Raw genomic sequence first — 12,345 nt, 5'->3', positions numbered from 1 at the left:
GAAATGCTTCCACTGAGCAAATTGAAAGAGACTGTCTCGGCAGGAGAGGGATTTGAATAACCTTGTGCTGTATCAGTTTTGGGGGGAGGCTCTCAGACTTCCTTGCATGCAGATTTCCCAGGGGTGGTACTTTTCATCCTGCATGTGATTTCTTTTTTGGTGTGTATGTCTGTGCCACTGTGTGTGGCTGGAGATGGAAAGCTGGTGTGGAGTGTGTTCTGAGCACGAAGAGAAGGGGCTGCATGGACAGATTCACCTCCATGTGATGGTGATAGCACCCTGTTCCCCTGTGCGTGGGTGAGGAAGCTGATGGCCTTCCTCGTGGAGGCAGCATTTTGGCTGCAGCCCCAGTTTCAAGAAGTTGAGCAGCTGAGGTTACCCCATGCATTTCTTCAGGCTGAGAGCCATCCTGGTCACCTGCTGATGTCAGACCCCAGGTTGTGCTGGTGGCAGTGCATCCATAGCCTGCATTGGGTTAAACCATTCTGGATCGGTACCAGCCAAGCTCAGGTTCAGGTTGCACAGAGAGCTGTGGGTGCCCCATCCCTGGAGGTGCCCCCGGCCATGGATGGGCCCTGGGCAGCCTGAGCTGGGGGGTAGTCAGCCTGTGGCAGAGGTGGGACTGGGGGGGGGATTTGGGTCCCTTCCAATCCAACCGTGCTGTGATTCTATGATGCTGTGAAAGCAATGTGTGAGGGCTCTGAGCACTGGGCTGTAGGCAGGATGGTGCCTGTGGTTTCAGACCTCAATGTTCAGCAGTGTGAGGAAATGAGAAAACTGACACCAAAGAAAACAAGTGCAATCACGGAACTTCCCTTTGCCTATCTGGCTGCAAATGTTCCAGCTGGTATGAAGCTGGTATGCACATTCAAATGTGGCATCTCGGGACTCTGCTCCCCTGCTCATCTGTATTCTCCCCCCAAAGGCAGATGCTCCAGCCCGGCATTGGCATTCAGTGCTGGTGCTGGCACCACTCGCCAGATCAGAGCTGGGATCGATTCCCCCTGCTGTCGGCTGTGCGCTGCCATCCACCCAATGCCCATGGCTCTGATCGGAGAGCTCTGCCTCTGCTCTGCAGCTTCTCCCTGCACCCTTCCCTTCCCAGCACACCCCCGAGCTGTTCCATTGCCCAGCCAGGGCTGGAGCCCTTTGTCCTGCGGACTATGCTGAGGCTGGGCTGCTCCTTTTTGCAGAATGAACCTCTGCTTAGCTCAGCTGTAATTTAATCAAGCGGTACAAAGGATTTAGTGCACCTTGCTGATGGAAATTGCCTTGGGCTGGACAAAAGAAATATGCATGCCTTTCCCTTCGTCTCCTCCTGCAGCAGCTCAGGCTGTGGTTGGTGTTTTCTTTCCCCTCCCCGCTCCCTGACATGTAACTCAGAGGCAGTTCACAACTCGCTATCTGCCTCAAAGCCTTACGAGGCTTCTTCCCTCGCAATGACGAATTCAGCGAATAAAGCCCACAACCATGATTTCCCTCAGGGTCCCTTGTAATAATAATTTCTGTAAATAAAGGCTGGAATCAGGATCTCCGTTGTAATAGGATTTTGTTTGTGCAAGGGCTGGAGCTGCAACCCCCTGGCACTGCCCTATAATAGGATTTGGGGCGGCGTGGCAGTGCTGGGAAGGGGGGAGGGAGGGGAGAGGGGTAGGAGATGGGGGTGGGGACGTGCTAGGACATTTGGGAAGCCCTGAGCACAGAGCTGAGAGAGCGATTTGGCAGCCTCCTGAATGAAGGGTGTGAGAAAGCTGTGTGCTTATTTACGGCTGCTTGGGTGAGAAGGGGGTGAGGGAGGCAGGTGTGATCGCAAGCTTGTGGGGCTGCTACATGGTTTTCTCACCTGTTCTAGTGGCACAAAGCACATGGGTGTGGGGGTAACGTGTGTTCACACCACTGTCCATTTAGGAAGTCTTCCTTTGCTTGGCCGTGGGTGTTGGTGGACACTTGTCTTTATCTGGAGGGTGGGAATGATGAGGTCTCTGTTTGCTGAGAGAGCATCATATCCACAGCTTGCTGGATGAAGGTGGTTTGTTTTGAACACATACCCATCAATCACATCGTTAAATGAAGGTTTCTGATCTCATGTTTCTGAATGGGGAAAGAGATGGGGAATGGGAATGGTGGAGATGAAGGGAGATGGAATGGGGAATGCTAGATGGAGGAATGTATCCAAAGCCTGTATCCAAAGCAGTGTGGCCAGAAGGATGAGGGAGGTGATCCTGCCCCTCTGTGCTCTGCTGGTGAGGCCTCACCTGGAGCACTGCATCCAGATGTGGAGTCCTCAGTACAGGGGAGATACGGATCTGTTGAAGTGCATCCAGAGGAGAGCCACAGCAGTGATACAGCAGTGAGAAGATTGTCCCCAAGCACCAACGACAGCAAAGGGCTGACATGGAGCTGGGTGCAGGCAGCAGCCAGCTCTGCTGCTTGCAGAAACAAACCAGCTGCCAGAACCATTTGTCACCACTGCTGTGTGTGAGGCACGCTGGCACTCACCTGCCTCAATAGCATAGTGGGGAAGACACAAAGTTAGCTCTGACAAAGCCCGCACACCATTCACAGTGTAATTAGCACCACTAGTCTAGCTAATTGCTGAGTTTTTTTCCCCCCCTTCTCTCTCTCCCCCTCCTTTTCTCCAGCATGAATTTTCTCCAGTTATCTTGGGTTATCATCATGGTAGACAGCATGCTAAGCCTGGATGCTCCTTCAGAGAGCTGGTGTCAGGAATAATTACTGCCATAGTAAGCTGATCAGCCCTTCATTATTAGCTGCTGTTGTTGTTACCCGACATTGATTAGTAATTTGTAGCTGCCAGTGCTTTCCTCTGCCCTCAGAGCTGCTGTGTTCACTGGTGCCGCACACTGCTCTGCCAAGGACAAATGAGCATCTCTCCCTGTGCCCCCATTCCCTTCCCTGCCACTTTGTTTGCTGTATGAACCACTCCTCGCAGTAAGAGCAGCACCAGCCCCATCCCAAAGCTGACCCAGGGTCCAGACAGGCAGCAGTGATGGAGTGAAGAAGCAGTGATGGGACAACACATGGTTTTGGATGGAGAGCCTCATGGTGCTGCCCTGCAAGCCTTATGGTACCCAGCACTGCTGGAGAGAGGTGTCAGCAGGGAGACTGCCATAAATATTAACTGCTGGCTCCAGAGCCCCCAAAGGTTTTGGCAGGTGACTGCTCACATGTACTGCTGTCTGTGCTGTGAGAGGTGGGTGGGGGGAGAAACACAGCACAGCTCCTGCTTTATGGTTAGATGCTCTGGGTTGTGTTAATACGACCAGTTAGCAACTTCAAACTGAGAATGCTGGGAAGGGGGGAATGCACATCCCCATCCGGCTGGGGGTCCTTGCTGTGCACAGCCTGTTTGCTACTGCCTGCCCTGCAGCCAGGTCTGTCTCATGTGTTTTGGCTGCTCTGAGCTCTGTGAGCTGCCTGCCACCACTTGTTTGCCTCACCCATGGAACAGCTGCGCCCAGCAGAGCAGGGTCAAGGAGCAGGAGAAAGGCTTGGAGGGTCTGTACTTTAGATGGGGTGTAGGTTGGGAATAGGATGTTTGGGGGGGCAAATGTCCTGTTGTCTGCACCCTGACCGTGTCACTAGTGCCAGCCAGCCATTGGATAGGGTCTATTCCCCAGTGCTGTGCTAGGAAATGCCCATGTCTCCTGTATGAGCAGGTAATGAGCTCCGAGGGGGCTGTGAGGTGGTGTGGGGGCTGTGCATCCTCCCCTCTGTCTCCAGCCATCCCCTGTCCCTGCTTTGTGGGGATGCTGGCATGCAGATGCCAATGGGGAGGCGGCACACAGCCATGCCAGCCTATGTAAATGTCTGTCTGACACAGCAGGCATAAATCAGGCAATGGCAGCCAGAGATGCACCCTGCGGAGCCCTTCTCTGCCCGGCGTCCCTGCCATGCTAAGGGGGTGGCAGAGGGCAATGCTTGATGTCACTTCTTGGCGCTCTAAGAGGACGTGATTCAAAGAGACGGTGACCTCTCCCGGCACGCTGAGCTCCGCCGGAGACCTCCAGCCCCGAGTCTGCGGCAAATCGAATGATGTGTGGTGGAGAGCAGGGCTGAGGCTCAGACATCCATCACGGTGGGCCAACCACAAAGAGAGGCAGCAAAAGCCACCTGGAGGCTTCCGAGGCGCCGGGAGCTCCGTCCTGGGGTGTCTCATCCATTAGCAAACACTAACCGCGGCTCCGTGCTCAAGCACACTAATGGCTGCCTGGTCTGGACCAGCACTAATTAAGACCAAATAGTGGTTTATTTTTAAAACCCTCATTTGAATGTGGCTTTTACTTCTTTTCCCCCCAGTCTCTTATCTTCCTCCTTGAATTCACCAGTGCAAAACAATGCGAAGTGATGGTGGGACACCCTGTGAGACTCTTCTTCTGATCAACACAGCGAGAATGTTATCATCTCCTCTTCTTCTCCCCAGACAGCTCAGGCTCCAAGGGAGCTCAGGTAGAAAACTGCAAATGACAGGAATTAATCTTTGCTGACAAAGGCTTCCCTACAAACACCAGGCTGGATGTGAGGATGTGTCTGAAGTTGCAGAGCCTGTGTGAGCTCTGCAACTGAAAAGGTGTGGGGTGCACCAGGATGTGCTCCCACCACCTACAGCTCACCATGGGGCAAAGTTAATGTCCAGGTGGTGAGAGATGCTGCTTCCAGCCTACTTGCATAGGGCTCCAACCACTGCCATTGCTTTCAGGCTCTGCTGCACCACCAGTGGCAATGTATCATAGAATCATTAAGGTTGGAAAAGGCCTTTAAGATCATCATATCCAACTCCAACCCATCCCCACCACCATCCATATCCCTCAGTGCCACATCTCCATGGTTCTTGAGCAGCCTCCAGGGATGGTGACTGTATTACATCCCTGGGCAGCCTATGCCACTGCATCACTGATCTTTCAAAGAAATGTTTCCTAATATGCGACCTGCAGAAGCAGCCAGGAGCTGAGGATCTTCAGAGTGGTGAGTCAGGAGGCCTGGATGGGAGGAATGTCTTATTTTGGTTGCTTATTTTATTTCTGGGAAGCTGGTAAATGTGGTGATTGATTATCAGCTTAGTGATATTGCCCAGCTCCTCAAGGTTGTCCTTGGCAGTCCCACATGGCACAAAGTCATCTTTTGGCTGCAAAATTGCTAAATCCAGGTTATCACAAAGCAGCAAAGGGCTCAGAGCCACCTCAGTCAAAACACTGATCCCCTCCAGAGCCACTGCTCTGAGTGCCACAGCCCATGAATCCAAACACAGTTTGTAAGCTGAAAGCACCTCCCTGTAACCACGCTGTGTTCCCCCAGCACATTACCATGGATGAGGGGGCTGCACCTCTCCAGCCTTGCAAGAGGTATCCCAGATGGTGATGTGAAAGGTGACTCATACTAATGAGCAATTAACATCCAAGTTACAGCTGATGCTCTTCAGGGAGTGACTTAGAGAAGTTGTTGGGTGCTCATTGGAGCAGCTGTTGCAAATGGTGGGAGTGCCAGGAGTTAAGTAGGAAGAGGTGGTGGCTGCAGAGCTTTTCTCTCTCCTTTCTTGTTGTAGCTGGGCTCCTCCGCTTGGGTGGCTGTGTGCTGGAAAACTGAGCTATTGCTCTGTACTATGTTGGCAGGGTAGGCACCATCCTTCGTTTTACTTCTGGAGGAGATGCTGGTTCCCCATCCTCTGCTGATGTGAGAGCTGCAGGGCTGGCCAGGGCTGAGGTTTGTGCTGTTCCCAGTTAAATTATTGGGTATGGTCAAGGGTAAATTGAGGGGATATGGTGAGTGGGGACAGTGGTGAAGGGTTGGACTTGGTGATCTCCAAGGTCTCTTCTAACCTTAATGATTTTATCTTTGTGTGCTAATGAGCCTTGGTGTGTCTATGGGCAGTAGGGTCTGAACAGCTCACCTAGGACAAAGCACAGCTGTGGTGTGCTAAGCTCTGTGGATACTCTCTGAGTATCTCTGCTGTGGAATAGGTGTCCTGCCCAACTTGAGATCTGCTGGGACCAGAGCATGTTCTTACACACATTGGCCTCAGCTGAGTCAAGTGCTTTCATACACATCTCTTTCTGATGGACTCCTTGATCAGACCCTGTTGGTGCTTTTTCACAAGGCATCACAGCCACCATGGGAGGATATATCTTCCTATGGGCATGGGGAAGCTTTGCCAGCTCACTTCCCTCCAGGTAGGTGTCTAAGAGCAAGACAAGCCTTCCCATGCACTGGACTAGGGTAAACTGTTGCCTTCAGCCTCATCAAGCTCTCCCAATGAGGAAAACTGGCTGATTGTTGCCATACCAAGGATTTTCCCATGCCCTCCCAACAAGCAATGCAGAGGGCCTCTAGATGGCAATGTTTCCGTTCAGGAGGCTGGAGCTGCTTTCAGGCAAGCTGTGCAATTCCCTTCTATGCTGGATTTCGGGAAGCTCTAAGCTGTACTCAGGGCTGAAGTGGACAGCTTAGCACCCTGCTGCCTCTCACTGCTTTCTTTGTGAACGCGGCTGGGATTTGGTCACCCCACCTCGGAGGACTGTGGTTTAGCAGGTTGGGTGACAGCTTCCTACCTTCCTTCTTTCTATGTGAGGATGTTGGCTCAGGCCTGATGGTGCTGAGAGCTGCCTGTTGGTCTGGGAGGTCCTGGCTTTTTGGAGGTGATGGTTGCTGGGTGCTGATGGTGGAGTGCTGGGTGTTGTCAGTGTTATTATGTGCTTGAAGATGGATGACTCCTTCACACTTAAAGCTGCCATGTGCTGCCTCTTCCCTGCACACAGCTCTGCTCAGTGCCTGAGCAATGGTGTGCAGGGACACTGGCTGGAAGCTGCATCTTGGATGCTGTACCCAGGTTTGTTATCTCTCTGGGATGCTGGTGCAGCAGGTGCTTTCCTTGTCCATCACAGGCAATGTTGGAAGCCTGCTGCCACTCCCTGATCCCACAGACATAATAAGATTGAGCAAAATCTGTCTTGTTCACACCACAAAGCCCTCTACAGAGCCCTGCAGAGGTAGGGCTGGGTGTTGGGCTGCAGCTCCCAGGAGTAAGGAGCTCAGTGTCCACTCAATACACTTGTGCTTAGAAGGAGGAGAGGGAGACTCAGAGCTGCCTCTGAGAGCTGTGAGATGCAGAATGTGTAAGCTGGAATCCTGTAGCCCTTTTCCCTCTGCTGTGCTCACAACAGCTGGTAGGAAAGCACAGCCCCTCCAAGACCCCCAGCAAGGCAGGGTGGACAGCAGCACTGTGTTCGACAGAGCTCTGAGTAAGAGATCAGGCAAGCAGTTCACATGTGTTACAGCTCCTCAAAGTTTTATGAATCCAATTACATCCTCATCCTGGGAGGGCCATCTCTATTCTGTGGACCAGAAACAGAGGCCAGGATCCTGCCTGTTGTCTGGCATGGTGCTAACAGCTGACCTAGGGCTGCTACATAGAACAACACGCTCCTCTCCTTGCCTTCCTGAGCTAATACAGAATGGGAGAGCTTGCCTTCCCCATTCTGCTCCCTCGATAGCAGTCTTGGTGTGCTCATGCCAGGGCCCTTCAACCTGCTGATAGCTGCTGAGCCCTGGCCTGGGGGGAGGGCAACAGCAATACACTGGGCTTCCTCCGTGTCTCCCCAGGAATTCAAGGCTGTTCTCAGGCTATCTCTCGCCTCCAGCTCACGCAGAGCGTTTTCTGCCAGTCCTGCACCTGCAGCACTGAAGACAGCTATAGTCATGCTGCAGTGGGCATGGACAATTGATTATAACTGGTCGTAGATTACCTGGAGCAATGCTATTAAATTTAATACAGTTCTCCGCTGGCTCTTTGGGCACAGCCTTGGGTTGTGTAACTGACATCTTGTTGCAAAGCATTTTGGGGACATTGCTAGGGGCGGGAGGCAAAGAGATTCAGCTGCAAAGCGGGAGAAGGAGATGAGTTTCTGTTGAGATTTATTTCCTACCCAATAATTGCTCAGAAAGGCTGTGTAAACCTTCTCTGTTTGTGGAACAAATACTGCAAGAGTTACTGCTCTGACCTTTTTTTCTTTTCCGCTGGACAATTGTCTGTGCCCTTGCTATTCAGGAGCCTTGATGTGCTGCTGGCAGATTTATGCCTTGTTGAAACCCACCTCTTATTGCCTCTGAGTTCATTGGGGGGAAAAGGGAACTTGTTTGCTGGGAAAGAAACCCACTGCAATGTGCTGTGCATGCCAAAGTCAGGGTGGGAACTTAAAAGAAGAATTAGGAGCCCTGATCTCTTTTCCTCATTCTCTGCTTATATTCTGTCACTGTGTCAGCTGGGACAAGTGGGTGATCAACTCCAAGCAGCATCTCTGCAGAGTCTGTGCAGGTACCTGGTTAGCAACCCATGCTGTGATGGGATGGGTGAGGGCTGAGTGCATCTCCAGAGAAGGGGCTCTTCAGTGTGAATCCCAAAACCTTGTGGTGAATCCCCATGTGAACGCTCTTCCCATTGATTTGGCGGCTGTTAAATTTGGGAATAAATCCACCTTCCTTGGCAGCACTAGTAAATCAGTGGAGGCCTGTCCAGCAGGAGCAGAATGTGCTGTTTGTGTGTGGCTCAGGGCTGTGCTGAAGAGAAGCTGGCACTGAGGCTGTCTGGAGCAAACCTTTGAGCTCCCAGCAGTTTGTTAGTGCTTTTGGGGGCCTCCACTGTTCTGTGCCTCTCTGGAAGAGATGCAAGTATCCCTCTTTATGTATCAGCAAGTAGCTGGTAAGCCAGCAGGGCTGTGTGATGGCCAGAGAGCTTGGAGAGGCTGCACGAAGGCCACTTGAAGTCACTGAAACTTCCCTTGGATGCTGCACAGGAGCAGATGTGCTCACAAAACCAGCTTGGCTCCTCACTGACGCTGAGCCATTGCCACTGAGACTGCCTGGAGCCTTGGAGCCTCCACCCTCCTGCCAGCAAGCAGGGACAGTTCTACCTCAAAGTTTGATTCCCGGCAGTTTTGGATCTCTGGTAGCTAGCAAATGTCAGCCCTCATTAGGGAGTTTGTCTCATGGGTGTGCTTCTCCTCATGAGCAAACCTGTTGGAGGCTGCTGCTGTTACACCATGTGTCCGAGCAGGAGTCAGGCCCCATGCAAATGGACATGTGTGTATATGTGTGCATGCACTTCCTGCAGGTGATGGGAGAGCGGAGGGTGTGGGTTTTAATCCAAGTGTGTGTGGGCAGCTCTGCTGATGCTGTTTGTCAGCTGGAATCCCAGCACAGGGCTCTGCAGCATCCGTCGCGGCTGCTTTTTCCTTCTGTCACATTCGGAGGGAGGGAAGATGTAGCTGAGTCTTGCAATAGTAGGTCAGAACATAGTGCAGCACCAAAGATCAGAGCAAAAGCTTTCTTGTACAAACACACGGTTTTATTCATCCTGTTATTTTCTTTATCAAATGCTTAATGCTCTCACAGAGGAGCTTTCAGCCGCGGGGAAAGCAGCATCTTGCTGGTTGGGAATTGGTTAGAATGGGTCACGGCTATGGAAAATAGATCCGGGCTGTGCTTCTGGCCTGGGGCATGGCTTTGGAAATGGTCTGCTCTGTACCCCTGGCCTCTCGTCCTCCAGATCTCTGGGAAGAACTTCAGGAACAAAGCAGAGCTGTGTGTGTGTGCAGCATGATGGCACCCCCTGAACATCCCTGACACAGCGAAATGATGGTCGGGCTATGAGCAAGGCTTGTTGTGCAGCTGTTTCTGGGTGGGTTGCAGGGTGTAACCCAGTATAGGCACTGTTTTAGCCAGACAAAGCTCTGCTTGAGATTCTTCAGTGCCCAGCTGTGCAGACAGCTTATTTTTAAGGTCTCATTTGAAAGATGTCAGCTCCCCCTCCCTACTCTTCCCCAGGCAGCGAGAGCAGAAAACTAAATTTATCTGCATCGGGACAGAGAGAGCTGGAGTACAGCAGGCAGGCACTGCTCCAGATCTGCTGGGCAGAGTGAACAACACACACCTCTGCCTGTCTGTTTCTGTCTGAGATGCTTTGGGTGCTGCCGATGCTGTGAGAGCTGAATGGTGTTTTCCATTCCAGCCCCTGGGTTTCAGAATTGATTGTCAGTTTGCCTTGTGGGGGCGATGCATGGGTCAGAAAGAACCCAGGGGGGATGAGAATGGGTGTGAGTTGGGCAGGTTGCTGTGTGCCTGAAGGACAGAAGGCTGCCCAGTTCCAGCCCCTTCCTGTGCCCAATGGGGCACGTACTGTGTCTGGGGACATGGGCATTGGACATGGGGGGGTAGCATCCATCCTTCCTTTTCACCTCTCTCCTTTTGTTTGGAGCTTGTTCTCTTCTTTGTAGTGCCTCTGCGTGGGCATCTTTTCCTAAGGAAGCAAGGGTAAAAAATGAAAGCTTTAGGTTTGGAGCACAGCTTGACAGGAAGGCTAAATGGTGGTGAGAGGCATATCTGACAGTCCTGTGTGTTCCTTCTGTTTCAGAAGGCCTCCATTGCTCCCCCCTAGGCCTTTGTTTGCAGGCAAAGAGGAGAATGCTTAATTCATCTCTCACAAGCTGTTTTGATTCGGTGGTTTGGCCAAGGCTTAAAGCCAGCTCTTCCAGGGGCTTGGGCTGCTAGTCAAGATGCTTTCCAACACATGTAATGAAGCAAAGAGTTGTTATTTTATTGCCTTGAGGAACCCAAGCAGGAGGATGCAATAGGGAAGGCCCGTAGGAAGGGTCAGTGCACTGGCTTGTTTGCAAGAGTTGGCTCCGTGGACCCCAGAGCCAGTTAACTCCATCCTTAGCTGATGTCCTTAAAAGAACCTGCAACCAAGAGCAGAAACTCAGTTGGAGGTGAGCATGGGAGAGCTGTGTGAGGACAAAGATGAGAGATGATGGTGTTGTGCCAGGAGAGATTCAGGTTGGATATTAGGAAGCAATTCTTTGAAAGAGTGGTGCAGTTATTGGAATGGGCTGCCCAGGGAGGTGGTGGAGTCACCATCTCTGGATGTGTTAACAGAACTGTAGAGATGTGGCACTGATGGATGTGTGGGCATGGTGATGGTGGGCTGGGGTTGCATTTGGTGATCCTGGAGGTCTATTCCAACCTTAATGATTCTATGACACCTATGGGGCAAACTGCCCTGGCAGAATTACATTACTCTTTCCAGGCTTGCTGGCTGGGGTGAGCAGACAGCAGCTTGCCCACCTGAGGCTGGTATGTGGATTGTTGGGAGCTGAAGTGGTGCTTAGTGCCATGTGAGCATCACGCGCTGGAACTCCAGCTCGGTGCCCTGCAGCCTGCCTTCTTGCATCACAGTGCACCGAGTCTGTACTGAATGGAAAGTGTCATTGCTGTTCTTTCAGTCCTGCAGCTGTTGATGTTTTGAAGTTAAGAGAACATTTAAATGATTAAAAAAAACCTAAACACAACAGCCTTGCCTTATCAAGGGAGCTTCTAATGAGCGGAAGGGGAGGGGGAGCAGACAGGGGAAGGGCAGCAGAGACTAACAGCCTGGCAGAGCACTTGTCATTTTGACAACACAATAAGTTTCAAACTGGGCTCACTCCTGATGCTTGCCTGAAGGTATATTTAACAAGTGTGGGAGATGTCGTAGCAGGATGGTGCACCTTTGAGAGCAAGGAAGGCTCGGAGGGGGCTGGCAGAGTTTGGGAAGGGGGGAGATCAGCTCTGCATGGAAAATATGCATCCTTCCCCTCCTTCCCTGTCTGTGTGCAGGCAGACTGAAGGCTGTGCTCGCAGCTTGGTGAGAGGATACTAATGAAGCGTGAACCGGCTGCGCGCAGTGGCAGCTCCCATGCTATCTGCCACCAGCCTGCCCACTGCTTTCATTCTTGAGGTATTTGCATGTTGACTGCGTGCTGTCTGAGGAATAGAAATGCAGGCTCTGCTTTGAAGCAAACAAGCAGGGCGAGGGCTGGAATTGTGCTTCTGAGCCCCCAGCCCTGCTCACACCAGTGTGTGTCCCAACTGCTACACAACCTCTCCAATTCTCTTTATTGGATCAGAGCTATGCTTTCTCTCCTTGCTCAGGGTCCCCATTCTTACCTCCCACAGCACTCCCAGCACCAAATGCTTCCACTGGGTGTTTGTTGGCTTTCTGTCTGTATGCCCTGTGCTGTGAGATTTCAGACACCTGGATGCAAGCTGAATCCTAGGGTGGTGCCTGAAGACTGTGGGTTTGTGTGTTGCACACATGCTATATGCATGCAGGAGCAGAAGGAAACCTGTCTGCAAACTCACATGCTGCCACTGTAGGCTTGCAAGGGGGGGTGTGTGAGGGCAAAGAGGGCTCTAGTTGTGTGTTGAGAGGTTCCTGCAGCAGAACATATGGGGGTTGTGCTAACATTGGATGCTGCTACAAATAAACATGTTTGGTGTATTCTATTGACTTTTGGG

The sequence above is a fragment of the Coturnix japonica genome, chromosome 8 (assembly GCF_001577835.2).
Source record: "Coturnix japonica isolate 7356 chromosome 8, Coturnix japonica 2.1, whole genome shotgun sequence".
In the NCBI taxonomy this organism is placed as follows: domain Eukaryota; kingdom Metazoa; phylum Chordata; class Aves; order Galliformes; family Phasianidae; genus Coturnix; species Coturnix japonica.
This window is presented reverse-complemented; position numbering follows the sequence as displayed.